At 26.8% G+C, this 17,343-nt stretch overlaps 1 pseudogene; it reads left to right on the top strand.

Annotated features, from left to right (window-relative positions):
- The window catches only part of LOC101490562 (uncharacterized), a 2,701-nt pseudogene extending 1,337 nt beyond the window's left edge, over positions 1 to 1,364 (top strand).
- Positions 1,365 to 17,343: the final 15,979 nt, after the last annotated feature.

Here is a 17,343-nt window from a genome sequence, read left to right on the forward strand (position 1 = left end):
CCTGCTGAATCACGAAAAAAGCCAGGTGAATATTTTTTTCTTCACGCTGTTTTTTTGTCTGTTTTTGTTTTGAAATATTGTATTGAACTTTTTTCAATTTCAAATTTATGTTTTATGCATTTAAGATGGTGGTTGAACACTTGAACATCATTATTAAAAGGGTATTTAAAATTTTACACACTATAGTTGAATTAAGTAAATGTTGGCTACTATTTTATGCTAATAGTACTACCTTATCACCTGTTTCTCGTTTATTTTTTAGGACTAGATGTACGTTTTGGGTTTGGTTTTAATTGTGTAAGGGTGAATTTTTTATTTTTTGGGTGAAAGTTTAGGTGTGACATTTAATTATTGAGGTTGTTATATTTTCATGTTTTGTTCATATTTGTGGTTTATTATTTAACTTAATTTGTTTGTGATGATTTGGTGTTTGCAGTGTGTTCAACTGCGTTGGTTCCAGCTAGAGTGGCGCAGGCCCTAAATCTTAAGCTTGATGACTATAATATAGTGGGGTGCCAGCCTCAACCCTTGCATCGTTTCGATGCTACTTCTGTTGAAAATGGTAACAATTAATTTCTTATAATAATAAGATATTTCAGTGTACTTCTAATTCTTTTAGTATAATATTTGAGTGTACTTGTCACTCCTTCCATATATTCTGGATTTTGTTTTTTTGTTTAATTTTCAATATTTTTATTATATGATTTATTTATCAAAAGGGGTTAATTGAGTTTTGATTCTTGACTTTTTGTATATGCAGCGGCTGTTCCGAATGTTAGGGGCAATTATGTCTTTTCTCAACAGAAGAGAAGCATCATCAACAACTTAAGCAAGCCTCAGCCAGCAGTGAACAATGAAATTATGCTTCCACATGAGTGGACATACTGATATGAATTGATCCTTTGATTTGTTTGAAGGGAAGTAGTTTATAGTGAGAAGCAATAGGTTTTTTTGTTGTTTAAGTGAAAAGTGAAACTTTTGGATCAAGGTGTAGGAAAAGATATAGAAGATAAATGTTTTTTGTGTAGCCAGAGTTTAAAAATAATGTTAGGAGCATCTGAAAAAAAGAAAAAAAGCAAGTGATTGTGATACCAATTACAATGCCTGGAATTGCAGTGATATAAGTTACTTTTGTTCTTTTTGATGGTAGCTTTAAAAAGTCTCCAAGAAAAGACAAAAAATGGCGGATGGGTCAATTTTGTTAGTTTTTTGTTTGGTGTTATTAGAGTAATAATAATAGTAATAAAAATAGTGAGTATGGAAAAGCCAATAGATAAATTAAGAATGGAGAAATATGATGATAACAACCTGTCCCACCTTAATTACTCATGTTATGAATAATAATAGAAGAAATTTTTCATCAAGATGTTGTTCTTTTAAATATTGTTTTGCATTTTTTGATTTTTAGTTAGCATTTTATCTTATCTTTTAAGTATTGGAATTGCTTGTGTTTTATTTCTTATCTTTTTCATTATGTCGGTTTTTTTTTCTTCCATTTTCTATATTAATGTTTCTATAATATTTCTTGTATAAAATATGTTCATTGGTGATTATTTAAGAGGTATGTTCCTAAAATAAGAAACTTTATTAATAAATAAAAAAGAACAATTTATACTTTAAAAGATATGTAAGGCTGAACATCTTAGTTGGACCCCTCAAATTTATATTTCAATTCTAACTGGTACCAATTTAAATAAGGGTTTCTTATTTTGAGCAGTGTCTTGCTTGCTAAGGACATGGTTGCTTTTCCAGTACAAGTAAAGGCAGCTTTTCCTTAGCCCAAGGAGTGATTACAGGCACTTTGGTTTTTGAATTGTATATTTTAAATTTTAATTTTTGAACCCATTGGGTATTGGGGGTCTCTCATAATATCAATGGTAATAGTAATAATTTCTAAAAAAATAGAGGGCAAAGTTGAAGAAAGAAAATAAAGTATATAAGAATATATCATTGATGGGTCATGACTCGAGTGTGAGTGTACGTATGTATGAAGATTAATTGACCATTGCTTGGGAAGGAAGCTTCTGTGCCCCAAATTTGAATTGGGGTACCATACGAGTTTGCTTTAACACGTGTAAGGTTTCGCTTTTGAAGTGCTAACAAATCGTTTTCATATGGTGCTTTCATTAATGGCCAAAAGTTCCTTATATAGTCTATCTTGGAACTCACAAATGAGGTGGGGGGCTCCTGGCTTATCCTTAGTTTTCAAGGCTTTCTAAGGAAACGTACCCATCTCCTATTTATGAAAGTATAAACAAAATGGTTTCACAATTTATAAAAAATAAGGCTAAATAAATTAATTTTTGAGATATTTTTTTATTTATATTTTATTTAAAGTTTTAATTTTTTATTTATTAAAAAGTAGTTTCGTTTATAGGTAAATTATACCATGGGTCCCTTATTATGTGATCTATGATGGGTCTTTTATGAAATTATATAGAAATATTATAAAAATATTATAACTTAAATAATTTTCTTTTTATGATTGAAATGTTTGAAGGTGCAAAAACACTAGAAAAAAAAATGATTGAATTGTGTTTTATCTTTTTAAATTTTTTTTTTCAAAATTCTAATTTGGGATATTTAGAATAGATAAACAGATCAGAGGCAATAAATAATAAGAAAGAGGGAGAAAAACCAGAATTTATATTGATTCACTATCAATGTGACAATTACATCAAATCTCCTTATACATAAGAATTTATCCACTAATTTAAACTTGAATTACAATATCTAACCCTACAAATTAATCTTCACAACTTCCAGTCTGAAACTTACAAACTGTTGATGTACTAGTACACCTTGATCCTACAAGTCAAGTCTTCTCAACTTTCAACTTGAAAACCTACAAAGTCATTGAGGCATAATAGTCATTGCTGGATTAAGTTACAATTAGTGAAATCTAATTATGTTTTGCTTCTTCTAAGCGATTTGATTACAATGAACTTCACACTAAAATAGAGCACCAAGCACTAAGTAATATAAAGTTGAACACCTTTACTAAAAATAAAACCTTGAATTTTTGTGTTATATATTCTTCTTCAGAATTGATCATTTTATATAACATGAATTAGGATTTCAATATTGTCCAAAACAAATTCTCTAAGTGTATCTTCCTTGCACGAGGGCAACATAAATCTTCACTAAAAATAAATCTTGATAGATACGGTTTGAGAGTATGAACATTGAAACTTGATTAGTTCCAAAAAACGAATCTTCAACAAAATCTTCTACAAAGATTATGTGCAAGATCAATAGAGATCTTCGCAAAAAATAAACATTGATAGATATTGTTTTGAAATATGATATTTGAAGATTAATTAATTCCAAAACGAATCTTGAACCAAATCTTCTAAAATGATTTTGTGCGAGAATGTCCAGAATAGCGCTTGAAAATAATTATCTTTGAATCTTCTTTCATACGCTTATTTAAGAAAAGTGGGAACAAATTATAATTTTCCCAAAAAATAAACCTTGATAGATATAGTTTGAGAATATGACTGTTAAAACTTGATTAATTCCAAAATGAATCTTCAACCAAATCTTCGAGAATGATTATGTGCAAGAATATTGAGACATCACTTGAAAATAATTCACCTTGAATATTCTTTTATACGCCTGTTTAAGAGTAGTGCAAACATATCATAATCTGTTCTTAGATCATCAGAATTATGAAATAGTAGTTCAATCTTCATCAGAGCGTTGACTTTCTATCATATCCGTTGACTTTATTCATCAGAACATAACTTGATTATTAGAGTTAGATGATGTGTTGCTTGGTTCACGTAGTTAGAGACAAAACTGGATTACTTAGAATTTGTTGCATGGGAAACGTCACCTTGTCTTCATTTTCTCTGACATTTTCACTTCCTTTGATATCTTCCTCTGATATAGTTTCTTTCATTTTATGGTTTTATTTACTGCACACTCAATGAAATCATTAGTGTAATAAATTGTTTTCACATAGTACTATTGTTAACGAGTTGAGTTTTGATAAACACATAAATTTTCTTTTAATTTTACCCAGTTGACATCGATCAGATAATTGTTTTAATAGTAAAAACCATAAAAATTAAGTTTTACTTCTTGTGGTCATTTTTAGAAAATATTGTTTGAATTAAAATTTAGTTAACAAAAATTGATGTATATAATCCATAATATCAACCAAATACATCAATTTTTCTTGACTAAATTTCAACTCAATTATCTTTTATAAAAAAATTCAGAGAGAGTATTTCCTAGATGTGTTGTTGTTTGTTATTAGTGTTTTGAATAACTTTCAAGTAGTTGTTTACGATGGACCACTATTGTGGAATTCACCTATTTTGTATTGTAATAGTTTCTTTTATTTATTTTTAATAACATTACTATTTTTTTTAAATTGTTTTATTTAATTAAGACTATTATTTTCAATTTATTAATTTTTATGACAATCATAAATATACCATAAATTAGTAAGATTGATTTGGTAATTTTTCTATTTTTTATTAATAATGCTTCCATAATTTGTACGAAATTATGATATTCATAATAGGCCATTTGAAATAGTACATTTTTTTTCCTTAAATTTAGTATAATATTTTTTTGTTTCTGAATCATGCTAACAAACAGTAGAAAATAAAATTTGAACTTTATTTTTTCTGACTCTCGAATTCTTTAATTTTATACTCTCGACAACCAAATTATTCTTATTCAGCGCCAAAGTATAAAATATTAAAAAAGTGATAATTAAGTATTTACTAAAACAATAAGAAGTAACAATAAAAAATAAGTATTCTTTTAAGAATTTCATTTGTTGGCGGTCATCAGTATATGGTAATTAAAATTATTTTATGCTTAACTTTTAATGTAATAAAAATATTATTTTTCGAAATATAAATATTTTTTCTATTGAATATTCAAAATATAAATTAAGCATATTCTAAAATTTTTAGTCCATTGCATTAGATCCAACACTCAAGTTGATAAATGAAAATTAATTTGATTTATAAATAAGAATAAAAATGAAGATTTATAATGATGTCACAATTTGTTAAAAGTAAATCGGCCATAAAATATGAAATGAAATTTAAATGAAGGGGACTCTTTACCAGCCATTTGTAATGGGATGTTGTGTTCCATTACTGAAAATTGCATGGCCAACCCAACTCTACACATTGGTAAGAAAAAAGAAAATAAGGAGGTGGTGTGGTGGTGGTGGTCATCGTTGATTGTGACGTTCGTTACAAGACACAGCAACTAACTACACACCACACTGTGCTTCCTTTATTCGTGCCTCTTTCCTTTTTCTCTTTCTTTATTTTCCTTTTTTCCTCTTTTGGTTGCACTCTCTACGTTATTGGAATACCCGTTTTATCTTTAGGATTTCGAATATCTTTCCTTCAAAAAGAAGGACCGTTCGATTTGGTTGTTAAAGTTGGTTCCAACATTTAACCGTCGTATTTATATTTCTTTGCTCGTTTTACCTATTTTTAATACCCCTACATATTACTATCTTCAATTTTTTATAAAAAATGTTGAATGTAAACTTATTTGTTGAATGTTTGAGGAGTCAATATTTAAGAAAGAAAGTTGATTTCATAAAAATTTAAATATAATATGCACAGAACCTTAAAATTTAAGTAACATTAATTTTGTACCAAAAAAAAAAAACATATTAATTGAAGAGAGATAGTGTGTTTCATAAAAATTATGCATTTGGAACCCATAAATAATAGGTGAGAGAACTTCTAAAAACACTAATTTTTATAGGCATCCATTTTCCTAACACCACAACAGGAAGAGTGTTTATGAGGGGAAACAACCTCCATTGTGAATGACTTAGAGAATTAATTAATGATGTTATTGATGTATAAAAGAGAATATATACATATATATTAATTATTAGGGTACAAAGAGTGAAATTGATGAATTTTAATTCCAATACTTTAATATCACTGCTTTATCTCGTATTTAATTTTATTGTTATTTATTTTACATTTTGATACTAAAAACCAATTAATTTCTTGACCTATGAAAAAATTATAAATATTGCTCAAGTCGACAACGTGGTTACGATATTTTTTTATATTTTATTTTAATTTTTTTATTATAAAAAATGATAAACTTTATCATAATTAAATATATAATTTTTAATATTTTATCAACCATAAATATTAATATAAAATTGAAATGTTATATTTCATTTTCATTAAATAAATATTTTCGTTGTCTTTTCAACTCATTTGAACTATTTTAAAAAATTAATTTAAATAAACAATAATAAAGTTTCTACACACAAGAAAACATTAACTGCAATATTAATTTCAAGGAAGATTGAATTTAACTAATTTCTTGATCGAGAAACATAACTAATAGAAAGAATTTAATAAAGTTCTTGGAAGGTAGGACACGTTGAATCTCGACAAACGAAATATGGGAGAGAAGTTTACATTCTTCAAAAAAAAACTAGTTTAATTATTTTAAAACTTTTTTAATTTTAATTAAATTTTTTTTAAAAAAATTGTTAAATTTTTCTCCGAAGAAAATATTGAAGCTTTTTGAGAAAAAATCGAAAAATATTTTTTTTTCTAAAAATTATCAAATTTTTTCTCAAATATTTTTTTCTCAAATATTTTTTTCTCAAAAGAATTTTAAAATTATTTTTAAAAAATAATTAAAACTTTTTATTTTGAAAGTTTTTTATCGTAAAATTTTTTACATTTATTTTTTTGGAAAAGAGATCAAAATCTTTTTTTAAAAAAATGATTTATTTTTTATTAAAAGAATTTTAAAATTTTTTTCCTAAAAAACTAGTTGAAATTAATTTCAACTATAAATTTATTTAAAATATTAACTTAATTTATATTTATAAATTAATTTTAAAATAATTCAAAATTCAATTTGATTTAATTCGAAACTGATTTTGAAGAATTGAAAATCGAACAATTAATTTGATCCAATTGAATTACACCATAAACACCACCCATTGCCCTCAACACAATCACTCAGAATGAAGAACTCGCGCCAAATAGATCCTGAATCGTTTATTATGGAATGATGGAAATACTAATTCAAATAAAAAGTAAAAACATTTTAATCTTTAAATTATAAGAGCTTATCAATTTAATCTCCCAAAAGAACAAGCTAGTTCCTTAAATCAAAGAATACCAATCAATTTATTCGTTCATAAAACTATTTTTTTTAATAAAAATTCATCAAAACATACATGTATAGAATCTTTAAATGTGTGATATAAAATTTAACAAAAAAATTACATTTATTGATATTTTTTAATTTAAAAAACTAAATTATTATTTTATAAATTTTAAATTCATCAACTCTTGTAATTTTAATATCTAAGATATCTCATTATTTTTCAATAAATAAGTCAAGACCATAACCCATTTTTTTCTTTCCACGAGTCAAGCTAAAATTAAGTTTATCATTACACCCATGACCTTTACTATACACTAGTCAAAACAAAGAAAGGAAGCACAGTTTCATTAAAAAAAAAAAAAGGAATGAAGCACAGTTGAAGTACCGGATAAAAATGACAATGTCGCAGCTTTGAATTCCTCAAGAAATTTTCACTTGAATATTTCCTACTCATAATAAATATTATTTTAACAAAAAAATTATTTCAAAAAAATTATTATATACATAATTTATAAAATATTATTTTTATCTTATATTAATAATATTAAAAAATTTATTATTAATTAAAATAAATAATTTGATAAAATAAATTATCTATTTTTATTAATAATTATATTTATTAATATATAAAAAAAAAGTTAAACGATATTTACGATGTGACGAAAGAAAGAAGTATTTGGTAGAATGTGAAAGTGAGAATAGAGGCAGCAATGAAAACACTCAAATTACAAATTACAGTATGTTTGGTGTAGACGGTGACATGAGCCTGATTCTCTGGGATCATTCTGGTACAGATATATCAGTGTTGAACAGTGGAAATTTGCTGAAGGTTGAGTCTCTATGTTATGTTATTAGCCTGAAATTGAGCATAGGATTCTCATTAAAGAGGTATTCATTCATTTTCCTAGGGATGCTGCTACTTGCACCCTACTTAGTGGGGCACGCGGCGCGCCAACTCTTTTCTTTTTATTTTTTTTTACAAAAATCTTGCATTATAGGTGTAATATTCAATGAAGTTTATTTTTTATATACTTTAATAATAAAAACTTAAACTCCCTAAAACTTTAAATATGAATAAAAGCTTAATTTTTTTTATATATTTAATTTAAAATTGTAATTTAAATATATCAAATTTTTATCACTTGTGTTTGTGTGTATTTAATGTTGGAGTATTATGTTTTTCATTTTGGTTACTAAATATCCTATTGGATATTTTGTTTGTAAGTTTGGGATGCCATAAATAGATTCTTTGTATTTTTTTTTTTATTTAGTTTAGTAAATAATGTTTTCAATAGGGATATCATTTCTCAAAGCATTCGAAGTTTATGGCTGGTTCTTAGATTTTTCTTATCCGATTGATTTCATGTTTCTTTATGCAAACAATATTATGTATTTTGCAAGAGTTCAGAAAAATAATTTAAACTCCTTCATGCAATTGTTTCGTAAATATGACGCTGTTTCATACTAACATTTCAACTTAAATAAGTGTACATTAAAACGTTTCTACTTTCTTTTTTTCCGTTTTTGGTGGTGCCATGCTTCATCTGTCTAATTTTACAGATCTGCAATAATGGAAACAAACAATAATAAATTTTTATCTTTTTCTCCTTTTCTTTTTCTCAAATCGTAATCTTTCTTTTCTTAATTATGTTTCAAGTTTTCATTTTTTTGTTGGTTGTAGTTTTGATGATACAGATTTGAGGTATAGATATAAAGTTTGATGTTAATTTCTTCATATTTTTCTGGTTTTGTCTTGTTTAAGACTTATTCGTTCAAAACTGATTCGTAACCCGCAACCCGCATTATTTGCCACCCGCCCAATCCGATACATAAAATGGGCAAAAATGGGCCTCTATAAGTAAGAAAAGAAAAGACTGACAAGACAAATAAAATATTTATTATTTTAGAAGATAATGTTATTTTTAATGATAAAATATATATTTTGAAAATTATTGTTTTTTATTTTTAGATGAAATGGGAAAGAAATTTGTACACAACTATAACGTTCCGAGTTTTAACCTAATATTTTAAAAATTATTTATCATTTGATTAATAGTCTTATAATTATTTTTTTGTAAAATTAATTATTTTTTTACTCATTAAAAAACCAAACGAAAAATTAAAATACGTCATGGGTTTAAATATTCATGCGAGCTAGATTTTTAACATGTATGACATTTACTTATATAATTTAATAGAGTTTATTGTGTCCGTCTATTTATTTTTCTATTACGTTAATGTATGTTATTCATGTAATATAAAAAAGTATGTTAATAATGTTTATGTGATTTTTATTTTTAGAAAAATATTAGGTAAACACCCACGTATGTGTATATACTTTGAGACATAAAGAGGGAGATATGATATATGTGATATGTTAATAGAGAAATACTAACAAGTGCTCCAATGACACTTGTTAAAAATCTAATGTAGGAAAAAAGTCTTGTAAGTTGTGTAATTCATATTTTAAAATTGTAAAGAGTGATATTTTTTAATCAAAACTTATTATTATTTATTTTAATTGCTTAACAAATGTCATAAATACTCTTGTTAGTATAATCCTTTATAATATTCCTCTTCAATCCTTTCTCTTTCTCTCCTCTGTGTCTCTTGCTCATCATTGGAGTCTTTTTCCTCAATGGTCGTTAATATTAATATTATGTGAAATGTTAAGAAAAAACTATAAGAATTTTTTTGGTAGAAAAAAGGTTATGCTAAATCTCTCTATATCCTATATTATAGGTATAGATAATATTAAATGTGTGACATTATAATTGATAAGACATCCTTTCATGCAAAAGTCACATATCTCAATAACTAGAGAATGCTATGTATATGAATTATATAATCTACTTGCTTTTGTATATCTTTACGATGAATGCATTTGAAATGACAACAAAAGTTTATGAATAATAAGTGATATACTGTAGTAATATCTCATAAAATCTATACCAGCCAAAATATATAAATTGAGAGGATGATGTCTCAATTTAAAGTATGAATAATCTTAAAATTTACTGAATTCTTATAAAAATGTTTACATTTTCCTCCATCCAATAGAACTAACGGATATAAAATCTCCAATCAGTCGAATTAAATTTCTATCTTTTTTATCAATTGATTAAACCATTAAAATTTTTTTCTTCTATTTCAATGTAGCTAACAACTAGATATATCTATGGAACATTGTTGTCACTGTAATCTATGGGGACAATTTATATATTTGTTTATTCATTTTTTTTTAATTAATGAATGATAATGTGTATGAAAATTTTAACAATGACTTTCATAAAAACAAATAGTGATTGCGCGTTTTTAGGTATATGACGAGTTTACCTACAGTTTAAACGATCGTCATTAAAAGTGTCCTTAGGTCCATAGTTATAGTTCTACTTGATTTTTTTTCTTCATTTTCATAGTTTTATTCAAAGATTCACTTGTCTTGTATATTAATTTGCTCGGTACATTATATAGTTGACCTAATTATTGATTTTTTGTATTATTGTTTGGCATCATTCATAATCAAATGTACATTTGAAAAAAAATATCAACACAAGGTTACAAGTTTGGTGTAAAAAAGTAAACAAAGAGGAACAGATTTTTAGTGTATCAAATTGGATGGTAGTGAATAGCAGCCAAAATGTGATGCATAATGACAAAAAGGAGCATAAGGAATAAAGTAGTAGATCGCAAGATTCAACGGTTTGCTCAGCTTCCAACCAAACCCACAATATGTTGCTTTCAATGCCATCCCTTTCTTGGGTCAATTATTATTTGCAATAGTTTATTGGTTAAGGCTTCTATCATATGCATGCAACCAATGAAAAGGAAATTGCTTATCGCTGGTAGTCTCACAAACCTTTTAAAAAATTCAAGATATCCCCGATCGAATTATATGATCCAGTTCGGTTATTTACCAACTTCACGCATCTGATAACTTAAGTTATTAGATTTTCGTTTCTGATAAATACCTTAATATTTGGGTCATTTTTCCTATTCACTCTATTTTCTAAATAAAAAACTCTCTAAACATCAATTTCTCTCAAATTCACACTAAAATTCCATTTTTTGATTTGTCAACTCTTAACTATCAAAAGGTAAGTTTTTTATTTTTATATTTTTGATTTTACTGTTTATGTTTTTGAGTTGTAAGAGCTTGTATTGATACGTAATTAGTTTATAGTTGTTCTTGTAGTTTCAATATGTAGTTAGGGGTGAATGTTGATGTTGTTGCTGTGTCAATTGATTGTTGTTGTTACAATTGAATTTATGTTTTCTAAGTTATTATAGTTGTTGCATAACAAATGTTTGACAAAGTATTTTTGATTTGTAATGAGTTTGTAGTGAGATATAATTAGTTTATGTTGCTCTTGTAGTTTAAAGTAATTTATGTTAACGACTAATAGTGATTTTGTTTTTGTTGTTGTTGTTAAGTCAATTCGTTGTTATTGTTGACATATGACAAAATATTGAATAAGTTGTTATAGGTGTTGTATGTTAAGTGTTTGACAAAATGCTTTTGATTTATAATGAGATATAATTAGGTTATGTTGTTGTTGTAGTTTAAAGTAATTTATGTTGTTTAAATTTGATATAGTCAAAATGTGACAAATTGTTGATTTTTACTTTCAGAGATGGAAGAAGACAGTGTTGTTTCTCGATTCTGACATGCTAGGGAGAGCCAACATGGGTCTGTATGCATATAGTGTCAGGCCAAAGCTTTCGCTTAACGACAACGGATTAGAGATAAAAGCTCTTGCTCACAAGCACATGTTGACAATAAAGATATACAAGACAAGATGTTTGCACCGTCGTCGCTGCCACTATCACCACCAACACCATTTCAGGGACCACCACCACATATTCTGGGGTTTCTGACGGGCTCCATTGATATATGTTTGCTACCATATTTTGAGGACCATGTGGCACCCACATATGAGTTGAAAATATAAGTTTTAATTCTAAATTTCTGTAATTATGGATTATTTAATCATCAAAATACTAACAATTGATTTTTTTAGGAACATATTCCTCTTAACTGCATCAATGTCATTCACCACTAGCTCTACAATATTCAATTTCAATTTTTTTGATTCTTTGGGTTTCAAGTCAAGTATGAGCTCAAGTATTTCTTAAGTTGCAGGCTTAAGTTTAGGTCCTGCTATAGGCTCAAGTTTCAAATCGGATGATGATGAATGTTTAAATTCAGCTTCAGGCTCAACCATAACAAACTACAAATATTTAACAAAAATTAAAACTCAATTATGCAGAAAATAGACAATTCTAGACTACATTAACACCTACCAGATGCTTGAATCCGACAGTGTTATGTTTTCGAAAAACATACTACTAGATTCGTGTTTTCGATAGAGGTAAGTTTTTTTTAAAATATACTACTTGATCCCATAATCCAGTACAACCCACTACAAATCTTCAAAACTTTAACAACAAAATGATAACGAGGAGAGTTTTAGAGCTACATTATCTATGCAATGAAGAAAATAGAGTTGATGATGCCAATGGATGGAAGAATGGGGTTTTTAACTTCAAAAACGTGAAAATAAGTGAAGGATTTGAGATTTAGTGTTAAAGAAGAAATGTATTGTGAGAAGGCTGACATAACTTATGTATTAGTATCTATCTAGATGTCAGAATCCGATAATTTAAGTTGTCGGATTCACGTATCTAAAACTTTATCAACCCAAAATATGGGATTAAATAAGGAAAATTTTAAAAATTTGAGGGACCTATGAGCAACAATGGATGGTGAGGATGATGAGCAACATTCCAATGAAAATATATAAAACCAAATATTGCTAGATCTTAAATCTACACGGCAATTGAAGTTACAAGCCCAATGTACCCAAAAAAAGAAGTTACAAGCCCAATATTCTCAACAGAAACCTAATATATGAAGTTTGGGCCTATATTGAACTATGATCCAACAACGTTAGAATTTCATAGCCCAATCCTAACTATTCAGCTTAAACCATACCAATTTACGGTTTGATAAAAACAATCCACTTTGATGTCACTGCGTTAGGTAGAGGTAATCAATAAAATATAAACAATTGTTAATCTTTGAAAAAATTTACCATAGAAGATTAAATTTCTATGCACCAATTTTTTTTTATACAAATATTTAATTAAATTTATATTTATAATACATACAAATTAAGTTATATTTTTTTTATTTATTATAATAAAAAAAAAACATTTCACCCTTTGTAGAGAGCGGAAATAAAAAACAGAAAACTATTAATATGACTTTCAAGAGGTAATAATTATTTAATTAGAGATAGTTAAGAAAACCAAAGAAAGACAATTGGCCACCGATTACTAAGATTTGAGGCATAGTGGCATGTCATGAAGTAACACCATTTCTAAATTAATATATAAAGGATTTGGGTAAAAAGTTCTATAACTACTGTATTTGCGGTGTGTATTTCACAATCCTAGATCACTTTAAAACTTCATTTACGTATGGTTGTTAATTTTGTGAAAGTATTTGTTGGCCTAACATGATACAAAAGGCTTGAATTCCTTTGTTTAATGGCAAATCTTCCAAATTGGCACTTTAAACAAGCAATTGAGACACTTTCCTAACTTTTTAAGGTTAGGAAGTTAGGCCACATATTAAGATTGTCTTTTATGGAAGACATTGTTATCAAATTAGATAGCCTTATACTTCATGGCAACCGGAAAGTGTTGGGAATAATTATATATGCACAATGTGTAATCAATTTTTGATTCAATAAAGTAAATTCTATTATCATATTTACTTTTAGTTAAATAGTTAATTTGATAAGTTTTTTTATTAAAATTATTCATGATAGAAATTATGATAATGAAAAGTATTTTTTTTATTATTTTAATTTAAATTATTTTTAACTATAAGATTATTTTGTGAGTAGTAAATCAACAATCCAAATAGATTAATATATATGTGAGATCTTTATTTGATAAAGATTAATATTTTTAATTTATTAAATTACATATATAGATGATGTATATGTGTTAATATGATGATTAAACTAATTCAATTGAGCTTTATTTATTTATTTTAATCTTAAAAGAGATGACAAATTCCACCTGTTCAACCTAACAGTATCAATATTTATCAGATCTGACAACTCAATTGAGATTTTCTAATGATTAATATTACCTTAATTTGTCAATAGAAAATTTTCAAGAAGAAATATTATAATTTTCTTTGACATGAGATTATCATAGTAATTAATAAGTTATTTATCATATTTTAACTCCAGACACCTAATACCTTAGGGCTTTGTTCGAGAGTTTGGAGGGAAGGGAAATAAAGGATTTTAGAGGGAGGAGAAAATAGAGATAATTTTCTTACATTTTTAAGAGACTGATTTTCAGTAAAATATTAAGAGAATATTTATGATTAATATATTTTTTGATTTATAGAGTATTATAACAACATATAAATTATATAAATAATTTGTCTAAGGCCTCCAAAACTCTCTAAAATCCCCCTCTAATATAATTTTTGAATTCACCAAAAAATAGGGATTTTGTATTATTGAATAAAAGCAAATCCCTAAAAATCATCTCCTCTCAACTATTCATTTATTCATTCATTCCATTTCTTTTTTTTCTTTCTCAAAGTTCTCTCCTCCCTTCTCCTCCAAACTCGCAAGTAAAGTTGAAGGTGTTAGTTAAAACGATATTGGTTACAATTAAATACTTGTATAACTAATGTATTAATCAAGATGGAATCCGTCAACTCTCGGTAATGAGTTTGAGCTCTATGATAAAATCAAACCCCTGGCAAAGGAAATAGAATGAAAGAAAAAAAAATAAGTTTATTGAGTCATAGATGTTAACTTATTAGAGTTTGAATCTTGATTAATGTATTAATTCAATTAATCTATTACGGTTTATTATTGAACATATATGGTTACACATAAACAAATGTTCTAAATTTTTATAAAATAATTACTTTTGATTTTAAATTTAATAATTAACATATATATATTGTCAGTTGTGATATGTCAATTCTATTAGAATACATTTTTTCTAACATCATATTTTTATTAAAAATCTTAAAATATTAGATATATATGTCACGTCTATAATATAATGTTACATCTATAATATATTAAACGGTTGCAGAAATGATTCACACACATATAGTGAATCATCTAAATGCCTTAACAAAAACTTTTGCAAATAAATGTTTAAAAAACAAAGTATTAATATGTTTAAACAGAAATCGACAACCCAAAATAACCGACAATTATAGAGTCAATGAATCTATCAACCATAACATTGACAACTTTGTTAAGTAGTGTTTCACAATGAAACCAATTCCCAATTTTACAATTTCAGAAATGCTCGAACTAATAAAAGGTAATTCATGGAAGGGTGTTGCATAAGGAAAAATACATGGGTTGCTGTCATGTTGGTTTAAAGGGATTCCATTTGTTCATGTTGTTGTTGATTAGACATGTATTCATTGTTTGTAATGAGATGAAGGCATAAAGATGCAAATCTAGATGAGTTAGGTGGACCAAAGCAATGGATCACTTTTGCATTATTATCAATCATGTTGTTGTAATGTAATGGAGATGTTGCTTTTGTTTTTTTCGTTTGGATTCTTCTTCTATTTTGTATTTTTTCTTGTTTAATCCTTTGCACTCCTTGTGCTGGGTTTGGTGTTTAATTGCAATTTGCTTTTACAATATATATATATATATATATATATATATATATATATATATATATATAGCGTTTTTATATAGAGACCAGGGCTTCTTTAGACTAGTTTTACAACACCTTTTTAAAAAAGCGCTTCTTCGACTAGTTTGACAGCGCTTTTCTATCAGTTCACAACATCTATTGCTACACTACTCTTCAATTTGTGGTGGGTTGAAAGCGGATTTCAAAAAAACTCTTCGTTGCGACTATATTAAAATCGTTAATCAGATAAACTTAACATTCTAGAAAATAAATCATAAAAGATCTCTAATGAAATTCTCAATGTCTAAATCGTGACTTAGAAATTGACTTGATCCTATTAACGTATAACTTAATAAATGGATTGTTTGGAATCTTGTAGAACTAAATGATTAACTCAAGTGATCAATAAATTCCAATTAAAAACAAATTATTTAAGAGAACTAAAATTGAAATGATTTAGTGGATAGTTTCTTCCCACGGAAAGAAGAGGGGGTAAGAAAAAAAAAGGTGATACTAAATGGATAAGGATAATAAATTATGAAGTCCTATAGTTGTGTATGACATTATGTGCATGTATTACTGAATTCTCATAATGCTGGAAATAGCAGTACGACCATGTGCATAATCAGAAGGTAAAAAGATAGGTCCCAATAATGAAAGCAATATCAGCATCAACATCACAACAGCAACAACAAAAAACAAGATTCAAGGACCAGTTTGATTTATACTACTCATTTTATTTGTCTTCATCTTGGAATCTATGCATCAATGGACCGCAATCACAGATCTGTCCAAGCAATCTACTTAAGGGAGCAAAGACATCAATAAAGACTATCCCAAAAACTACATTGATGGATAGTTAGTTCAATTTTGATTGGTTCAATGTTCTGTGGTTCAAGTGCAATATGTTCCTACTTTTTAATCATTTATTTCAACTAATTTACTTCTCTTAACAAAAGCCTGTACCAAAACTTCAAATAAAATTAAAACTTTTTGATAAACCATTCAAAAAGAGTTTAACGGACATATGTGAATTAATTAAAATTATTCAAAAATCTGCAAATAATATTTTCGTTAATCAGTTAGGTCCAAAACGTTAATTCTCTATCAATTTGTCAAATAAACTATCATTTCGATCATCGAAAAAAAATGTAATTTTAAATCTAAGTCATTCACCTTCTCTCACTCTTTTACTCTCTTCATCTCATTTACCTCCTTCTTCTTCACTCCATCTTTTGTTGTCCATCAATTAGAGTATTGATAAAATAGTCCAAACATTCAAGACAATTCTAAGTTCCAATATTTCCAATAATATTACAGCATCTAAAAAAACAAATCAACAAATAAACTAAGTTCAGAGATAGATACAGATAATCATATATAAGTCTTGTTAAATCTAGCATAACAACAAACCATTATCTTCATAAATACATTGGTACTTCAAAATGTTTGTAAACAATTATATATATATATATATATATATATATATATATATATATA

The sequence above is a fragment of the Cicer arietinum genome, chromosome 3 (genome assembly GCF_000331145.2).
Source record: "Cicer arietinum cultivar CDC Frontier isolate Library 1 chromosome 3, Cicar.CDCFrontier_v2.0, whole genome shotgun sequence".
Lineage (NCBI taxonomy): Eukaryota > Viridiplantae > Streptophyta > Magnoliopsida > Fabales > Fabaceae > Cicer > Cicer arietinum.